Below are 9,771 nucleotides of genomic sequence, written 5' to 3' on the forward strand. Positions count from 1 at the left end.
ATATATATATATATATAAAGAGAGACATATATATATGTCTTTTACTGGAGTTTTGGGGGTCATATTTGTAGACTATCATGTCATCTATAAATAATGATAACTTAACTCCTTCCTTTCCTATCCTTATATGTTTTATTTCTTACTCGTGTCTAATTGTTCTGGCTAATGTTTCCAGATCTATACTGAATAGAAGTGGTGACAGTGAACATACAGGCATTATTTCTGATTTTAGAGTGAACGATTTCAGTTTTTGCCCATTTAGTATAATATTGTCTGTTGGTTTTTCATAGCTTTATCAGACTGAGATAAAGCCCATCTATTCCAATTTTCTGTAGGGTTTTTACCATGAATATGTGTTGGACTTTGTCAAACACTTTTTGTATCTATTGAGGTGATCATGTCATTTTTTGTCTTTGGCTCTGTTGATATAATGAATGATGTTTATTTATTTTCGTATGTTGAACTATCCCTGCATCCCTGGGATGAATCCTGCTCATTCATAGTCTACAATCTTTTTGATGATTTGATGCATTCTCTTTGACAGTATCTATTAAGGATTTTTGAATTTATGTTCATTAGGGCTACTGACTTATAGTTCTTTTACTTGGCTGAATCTTCACTGGTTTTGTGTCAGGGAAAGGCTTACTTCCATGAATGAATTTGGGAGAATTGATTCCTTTCCAATTTGTTTAAAGATCTTGGGGTATAGCAGTATTAGTTTTCTCTAAATTTCTTATAGAATTGAACCCTGATTCCATCAGGACCTGAATTTTTCTTTGTTGGTAGGTTTCTTATAACATCTTTAATTTCATTGACTGATAGTGGTTATTTAGTACTTTTGTATTTTCTTCATTCAGCTTTGTAATTTCTATATATCTAGGAATCTGTCCATTTCTTCTGCATTTTCCATCTTATTGGAATATAAATTCTCAAAGTAGATATAGATGATCTTCTGGATTTCTGCAAGATTTGTTGTGATTTTACCCTCTTTTCTAATTGCATAGATTTGAGTGATTTCATTCCATTTTTTGGATAAGGATGGCTAAAGTTTTGTCAATTTTATTTAATATTTTAAACAATCAGTTCTTTGATTCTTTGTATATTTTTTTAGTCTCCATTACATTAATTTCTGCTCTGATCTTAAAAATTTCTTCCCATGAAGAGCTCAGGCTTGACTTGCTGTTCTTTTTCTAGAAGCATGAAGTTTCACAGTAAGTTGTTTATTTGAGCTTCCTCTGTTTTCCTGATATGGGAATTCATCACTGTAAATGTCCTTCTTAAGTTTATTTTCATTTTGTCCTATAAGTTCTGGTATGTTGTACAGGCTTTATCATTTATTTGGAGAAATTTTTTAATTTCTTTTTAAATTTTTTCACTGGTATATAGTGTATTTTATAACCTATAAGCCATTTCACTCTTGGTATAACAGGAAGAAAAATTGATTAAAATAATTATGTCATTTTGGCTAAAGTGGTACAAATAGGAATAACAATAGCATCCAGCACATTTGAAAATGATAAACTGAGATAGCTATTAATTTGTCACCTTTAACCATATGAACTAGATTTGTGGTTATATAACACAATCTGAAATAAAACAGAAAATTATATGTAAATAAGCCCTCCATATAGCAATTTTATTCTCAGGGGAGAGTATTCAAAACGGGTTTGGAGAAATAGAGAAATAGAAGAAAAGGAAGCTATTAGATGCAAGGCTGGAGGACAGAGAGCGATCATAAAAAACTTTAGGAAACTACTGCAGAAGACAGGAGGGGGAAAAAAAGAAAAAAAAGTCCACTTTAAGGTGTTTCTCTTCTGTCACCAGAAGAAGGTGTGGGCAGAGGCCAGATCTACCTTGATCAAGACCAGCAAACAGCAGCAGCTCTGTGAGAGGGAGCTCACTGGCCTTCCTCCAAAATGGTAGCTGGCCAGTTGCCATCTCTTGTGGAAAGTCCCAGCTGGAACAACTCATCACCTAAGGTAGTCTGCTTCAGTCCACAGCTTAAGTCCACTGATGTACTTTTCCATGGGGGCTTCTGGGGTCACTAGCACTCACTGGGTACCTGCAGATTCAGGCAGCCCCTCCAACACAGCGTGTCTGGACTCAAGGAGAAATTACCATCTACCTCCTCCTCATTTTTTTTTTTTTGAAGTTTCTCTCTTCCCTCTCCCTGTGTGCTTTAGTTCTCACTTCAGAGCCTTCCTGGGCCCTAGGGCCCCATTTTACTCCTTTTTCTCTTCCTAACATCACTGTATTCCAGTATATGGACACCAAATTTGAGAGAGATTCTTTTTCTGCTGCTCACTACTCCACCATATTCCCTGACATTTTTCTCTTGATAACAGTTAGTAAGAACTTACTAATTATTAATTTTTAAAAATTTGCTAACTTTTTATTCTTTATTATTTTCTTGTTTTTAATTTTCTTGTTTTTTGGTATAATTTCTATTATTTTATTTCTAACATTGCCATAGAAATAAATTCATATCTACCTTGGTAAGGATTTTTAAAAATTTTTTTCTATACAACTATGAATTGGGAATGCAATAAATAATTTTTTCTCTGAAAATATTATCAGTGCATCCAAAAATGTTGATAATTGCAATTAAACTAAACTAAATTTGTACCTTTATTAAAACTTTTTTTCTTCCAGTAAGATGTTTTCTGGAAGGGTGTATTTAATTTTTATAATTTTGAAAAATATCCATATGCATTTTATTGTTTCTGATTTATAATTTAATTCTATTTTAGCCTAAATCAAATTAGGGTGTGCATGGCAATATAAGGAAATGACCTAATGTTTCACTGATTTTTCTTCAGTAACGACTAGGTTTTCATGGTGAATAGATAAACCATATCCTTTATGGTTCATAATGGGTACGTAAGAGTTAAACCCAATCCCTATATTGTCTTACTACTGGGAGCACTTTCTTTGCTTATTGAAGGAAAGAAAGAAAACTGACTTAATCTAATCAGTAACAGCCTTTTTGAAGCAGTGCTTCTATCTTTTTTAAGGGTGAGGTCAGATCACTTGTACTTCTACTTCATTACCTTGAACAGTTTAAAGCTAAAAATCCTGAGTATCAAGAGGACTTGTTTCTCATTTGTTCAATAAACTCCCAAAATCTTCATGTTTCTGAGAGTTGAAGTAAAACTTTACTCAGATTTCACTTTTTCTTGACTTCTTCATGACTTGGAAGCACATAAGCAAAATCAAACCAAGAAACCCAACTAACAAACAAAAAACACACAATATCTTATGTCTCTGATTTTTACACTGGATAATTTGAACACTCATGTACTTTTCTTTTTTGTTATTCTGCACTTTCTAACATATTTTCATCTTCACTCCAGTTTTCTTCTTTTATAGAAAATGTTAATCTAAGTCAACAAATTCTTCTACATAGTGGGTAAGAATGTAAATTAATAAAAAATATGGAAAAATTTTGGGGTTTCTTCAAAAAACTAAAATTAAATCTACCATTAGGCCTAGCTACGCTGCTCCTTAGGATATTCCTGAAAGAATTAAACATAACATATATTGAAATACCTGCATATCTGTTCATTGTAGCACAATAAGTTATAGAAAGAGCCTAGATTCTTAAAAATAGATGAATGTCAAATAAAATGTGATACACACCCACACGTGCACACACATAGTTGTGGTCAGGGTTTGCAAGGAAAAAATACAGGACACATAATTACAAGATTATTTTATATTACTTACTCAAAAAGTTTCATACAAAAGTGTTCGGAAATCTGTCCATACACTAAAGACCAAAAGAATCAAGCTGAGGGCCTGGATCCCATGACAATATCCTGCATTAGTCCAGCTGAAAACCTAGAACCTATGACAGTACCCCTCACGAGTCCAAGTGGAGGTCACAACAGTGTCTCATACGGGTATGTTTCATAGATCTGCTCCGGGAAGGCCCAAAGATCAGCGATGGACCTAGAAATGCTGTGCCGGCAGGCTGAGAGATCTGCAGCAGAGTCAGAAAATGTCGCTCAAACTAAGAAGTGGAGCTCTCCTAAAACATACCACTGCCATCCCAGCAATAACAAGGTCCCAAACTCTTCCAGTGATAACAGCTGAGTCCATATCAAGAAAGCCAGCGTAACAAGTTTCTTCAGGACATTGGAGCCTGGAAGCAATGGCAGCAATCCTCAGGTTGGCCTCCCACACTCAGCACCGCAATGGTTCAGTTAAGATGGGTGTTACAGGTTTACCACCAACTGTCAGTCCACCACATACACATATAAATATCATTCTTCCAGAAAGGGAAAAATCAAGTTATATTCAAGAAACTGAAAAGAAGAGGTGCTTATCATATTAAGCAAAATACCCTAGCCTCAGAAAGTCAAGTATTTCAGATTTTCTCTCTTATATGGAATAATAAGTAGATGAATATGATGATAAGACAGAGAAGTAAGACTATTAGAGTAGAGAAAGGAGACAGGAAGAGGGGGATGGGAAGAAGAACGAGGGTCGGGGGCAAGTGATACCTGTATTTAAATGCATGTATGAATATGCCAAAATCAAAGTCACTCCTCTGTATAACTAATGTGGCTCCACAAAAGGGTTTTCACCTTTGCCAATATGAAAGGCTTGACTTTATTCTTAAAATTTAGTGAGTGTATAATATTATCTATAGAATTTTATAAGCCAGATTTCTAAGGTACTTCTCTAGAGAAAAGATATTCTGTTAAGCCAGGCCACAGGTTACTATTTTCATAATATTTCAATGTTGCTTCATTTAATGTTTTTAAAATTTTAATGCACCTAGCCTGTTTCATCTTTGACTATGGCAAAGAGGAAACCATAAAAAGGCAGATAGAAAAGACTTTTTGTTACAGTTGAAAATAGAAAAGAAAAGATGTAAAAATATAATGTTAGATATGTGCTGGAATAAAAGAAAACAGCAGAAAAGTTTAACATGTGGAAAGAGATAACAGACATATTTAATATTATTTGGAAAGAAAAAATTATAAAAGTGACACTGTATTCAACCTAAAATGAATAAAATCAAGCAGGCAAAATAAGATACTTGATTTCTAATAAATGAAATAATATTTGAAATTGAGAAAATAGCATCTATTCATGCTCAGTGGAGTATGTTTCAAAAAAAAATGTCCAAGAGAACTAACATATAACCTAAGAGTAGGGATGGAAAGTCAGAAGATATTTTGGAGAAGTACATGACATTCAAATTTTGAACTTGAACATTATGGATAGAATAGAAATTACTTTTATTATTAGATAAAGTTTTCTAATGGATTAGAATTATCTGAAGTAACAGAATTGGAGAAATCCATTGGAAATTATATGTAGCTTCTTAAAGAAGTAGTTGTGATACATTTAAAATTACTATCATCTTTTTATATATGCTCCATACATGCATTTACTTGCTTTGCTAGTTGAGAGAGCCCGTTTCTAAAAAATCATTTCCAGTTACATTTAAAGAATATTTATTTTCTGATAAGTATTTTTAAATACTAAAATTATAACATTAAGCAAGAAAAGCAATATTCTTAGTTGTATTAGTTCTTTTAGGGAAGAATAAAATAATAGTTGGCAGAATTACAGCAGAAAATTGAGAGATTATGTTGTTTTTTAATGCCAGGGAATATTGTAAACTTAGTCAATGCCATGAAAGATCACATAAGATGGATACAGAAATGTCTACGAGATTTAGTAGGGTTAGTATGTAAAAATAATTCGAATAACTCTATAGTTTCAACTGTATTACAATATAGGTCTACAATATTTTGTAGTTCTAATTAGTCTGTGGCTGTTGATAAAATTAGAGCATGATCCATGAATTTCTTGGTAACTCTTATAAAATAAGAGTCCTATCATTTTTAATTTGAAAAATTTGCTTAGTTAAGTAACTAACCTAGCAAATCAAAAGTAATAAATAAAAGCTGCCAAATTTAACCTGAATTTCGTTTTTACCATCTCTTTTTGTAGGCTGCATTCCACAGGCAAACTTTTATAGTCAATTCAAATATGTCACTGCTTCTTTTGTATATCTGCAGCAAGAATTGCTTTCTCTACTTCAAAACACAAGATACTGTCTCAAATATTCTAAAGAATTAAAAAATGACAAAGCTTAAATTACACATGAGATTTTAAAAATAAAACTCTTTCAATAACTGATAATTTTAAGAAATGTGTAAAATTATTGACATATGTTGATCATATTAAGAATTTGCGTAACATACATTATTTTCAAGTGCCCAAGATTGATTACTAAAAAAAAAAAAAAAAAAAACTCCATGGCACAACCCATATTTCAATATTTCAAGGATTAGAAAAAGAATTAACACAGAATATATTTTGGATTATGGTAGATTTCATTAAAATGCTATAACAAAATTATTACTCAAAACTTCTAGCTGTTTCAATATCAACAATACTTTTATAAATACTCTGTGAAATAAGGGAAAGTGAAATTACACTAGAAATTAGAAAGCAGATGGAACTAAGTGAAACAAAAATATGACAGCTCAAATTTTATTATGCAACCAGATAGTCTTTAGAGAATGTTTTCGATTGAAAATAATTCATAAAGTATAGTTTTATATAGTTTGTAGTTTTAAATTTTTTTAAATGCTTATATTTCAAATCTCTTTTACTAGAAAAATATAGATGGTGATAAAAGTATACATCAATGATATTGTATTGAATGACAAACAAACTTAAGAATAACGGTTTACCTGATTACTAATTTATTGGTGACAATCAAGCAACCAAAGCATAATAATACCTGAGAAATAGAGCAAACTTTCAAAAATAAACAAAAGATATATTATCAATACAGTGAAATTTATTTACGATACAATGAGTGAATGAACACCAGTCAGAGCACTTATTAACAACACGGTATTTGGTTCATCTCACTTTAAAGTACAAGAGACGAGGTAAGGTCTCAAAATTCTGCATCTGACTAAACTGCAGTTGCTCTTCCACTTCCTGCTTTGTGAAAACTTAATCTATATTTGAAGTGCTTATTCCCCTGATAGAGTGATAAGATAATATGTGTTGAAAAGTTTTCCAAGTAACTTTGTTGGTAACAATTTTTCTTTGGCAAATTATATGTAGAAAGGGAGGAAACTAAAGTGCCTATTAGATTTTAGGTATTATTTTCTTAGGACCAGAATGTCACTTATGGGGAAACACAGAAACTCCTCTAGAGTTTAAAGCTTTTAAACCAGTGATGTTGAATTTATAACACTTGTGTCTGCATGACTGGTAGTAAGCAAGCTCGTATTCAATTGGCCATCTACGTGCTAGCTCCTTCTGGGACATGCAGTGTGGAGCAGGGGCTCCTGAAATTTCCGTACTAGAATGTTTTCTGTCAGTGCTTTGCAGAGTAAATTGGCTGCGAGTGTGGCTTGTGCAAATTGTGAGTAAGAAAATGTAGGGAAGACATAATTCTCGTGAATATTGCACATATGTAAAGTTGCAAAAGATTCATATTTCCATAAAGAATAATCTAAAAATCAGACAATTAAAACTACACTTTTTTGAAGTTGAGCATCATAAGATCGTTAAAAAAGCATTATTTTTGCAATAATATGAGAAGGTGAGGAACACAGGTAAATGAATATTTGAAAAGTTGCATTTTTCCTCAAGTGTTTCATGATTTTGGAAACAGCAGACCATCAAACACAAATGCAGATTTTCTTTTAAAAAAGATTAAATTGCATAGAATAGATAAAAAGTCAATGATTCTTAAAATTATAATAGTAACGAGGAAGAAAAAATACGATGATGTGAATGTCTTCAGAAATACATTTTTTATTATGAGAGTTGCAAATTGTAAAATGAGAGGGTAGGAAATTCAACATAGTAAATTAAGATATTTATGAATTGTGGAATATAAATAATAAAATATCATACCTGGGTGCTTCAGAATAAAATGATTGTTTACAAAACATAGGAAGTCTTTCAAGAAGTCAGACAGAAAAAGCTGCTCTCTTGTCAAACAAACAATTTGATTTAGCTCATTCTTAACAGAAATAATGAGAATTATAGAAAAATGGAATGAAAGGGCTGAAATTAAACAAGTGGCAAAATTGTTGTTTAAATGCAAGGAAAATATAATTTGACAATGCAGGGAATGTCCTGTTTCACTCTTTCCTGTTATTTATATTTTCTTTCTCAGTAGAGAAAGAGGTCAAAGATGAAGGAAGGGAAAGATAAGGGATGTAAAAAGTGAATTTGGATGTGTTATGTACATGTACCAATTCCACACACAGAATGTAAACATTATGTACATTAAAACATACAAAAAACCAGGAAGGAAATTGAGCGATGGATGGAGGGGAGAAGGAGGGAAGGGAAAGAGGGTGAAATAAGTAATTAAAATGTGTCATGTAGAGGTGCTGACTTCCTCCCAAGGAATGAGAATATTATGTACTATCCACATTTACGAATAAGCTAAAACAATAAAAATTAATGAAAGGAGATAAATATAACTTTAGAAAATACAGAAAGAATGCACACACTAAGAGAAATACTAAATAACTTTCTCAAAGAGAAATGATTCCACTGGGAAGCTATTATTATATCCTTGAAAATCAATGAGGTACATTTTATATGTGTTCACTAGAAAAAAAGAAGATAAATTTGTGAAATATGGCATACAATAATTAGATAAACTTAGCTCTTTCATAATATATTAACATTTGAAAACACTAGGTAGTATGCTACCAATGCATAAAATGTCAATCAGAAGTAAGAGAAAAATAGCACTAAATGTTTAAATATTGTTATAAAGGAAAAAATAAACATTTATCATTAAAATAAAAAAGAATGACTTTTGAAGATTATATTATAAAATTAAAAATATAGGATAAACAAAATCAGTTTAAAACTACTACATAAGCCAGCAATATAGCTCAGCGGCACAATACCTGCCTGGCAAATGCAAGGTCCTGATTTCGATTTCTGGTACCCCCCACCCCCGGCAAAAAAAAAAAAAAAATCAACAACAAAAAACAACCAGAACCTACTACATAAGTTTACTGTGCTTTAAGGCCTTTAAAGATTTTTTTTTTTTCAAGTCCTGAAGAAAGTTAAATGAAGAAAGGGATTGGGTCACATCTTAACAAATAATAGTGGAACTGTGGGGTGAGTGTGAAGCTTTGTCTTGGAAAGAATCCTTAGTAGGTTGAGGAAATGGCACAGTGCATCAACACAGACAATCTACATTCACAAGGCTCATCGCTGTGAGAAAGAATATTATTCTGCACTTTCTAGGCTAAAGAGGTCATTGAAATCAACTTACCACCCAGTGTCTGATTGGCTTCAACAATAGAGAATGCCCTACTGAGGTGTCATCTTGCTCTTTGCCCCAGAGGCTGGACATTTCCCATGATAGTAAGATCGACACTTGAGAGAAGGCTGTGACATTAGACTAATGCATAATTTCCATCTTTGCACTGTGGCTTCTGCATTGATGGGAAGCTGACATGAACAAGAGCTGAGTGATGAAATATTTTTACAACCTGGTGACCTCTTGGGTGAGTCTAGGGAATATGGATGAGGACACAAGTAATGGATGCTAACTATTGTTCTAATGTAAGCAGTACAAGTCTATACACATGATTCTCAGAAAGATACATTCCTCAGTATTATAAAAAGTTGAACATGTATTGATAGATATTTTAACAGGCATTCTAGTATTTTGGCAGCTTACTATTTAACGTTTCTGAAGTATAGAAAGGGGCATTTTAATAGATCTTGTCTAATATGAGGTTAGTC

The sequence above is a fragment of the Chinchilla lanigera genome, unplaced genomic scaffold, assembly GCF_000276665.1.
Source record: "Chinchilla lanigera isolate Chin_1 unplaced genomic scaffold, ChiLan1.0 scaffold00006, whole genome shotgun sequence".
NCBI classification, from domain to species: domain Eukaryota; kingdom Metazoa; phylum Chordata; class Mammalia; order Rodentia; family Chinchillidae; genus Chinchilla; species Chinchilla lanigera.